Here is a 282-nt window from a genome sequence, read left to right as displayed (position 1 = left end):
TCCCCCGGTGCTGCTCGGCATAGGGCGAGAGGGGGAGATGCTCCCGCACCCCCCGGGTGTCAGGGGACCCTCCCTGTCCCGGTGCTGTCCCCGCTGTGCCCCAGACCCGGGCGCTGCTGGGGCTGCGGTCACCGACACCGGGCAGAGCCCCCTCACAGCCACCCCTGAGCGCTGCCCCCCGGGGACACCGGTAATCAGCCTTTTCTCGTGACACGTTTTCCATAACCTTCTAAAATCGCTTCCCCGGGCTGAGCCAGGCTCGGGAATGCGGGAGGCTGTTGC

Source organism: Malurus melanocephalus, unplaced genomic scaffold, assembly GCF_030028575.1.
Source record: "Malurus melanocephalus ecotype Western Australia unplaced genomic scaffold, MMel_1.1 scaffold_59, whole genome shotgun sequence".
Lineage (NCBI taxonomy): Eukaryota > Metazoa > Chordata > Aves > Passeriformes > Maluridae > Malurus > Malurus melanocephalus.
Note: the sequence above shows the minus strand (reverse complement) of the source record.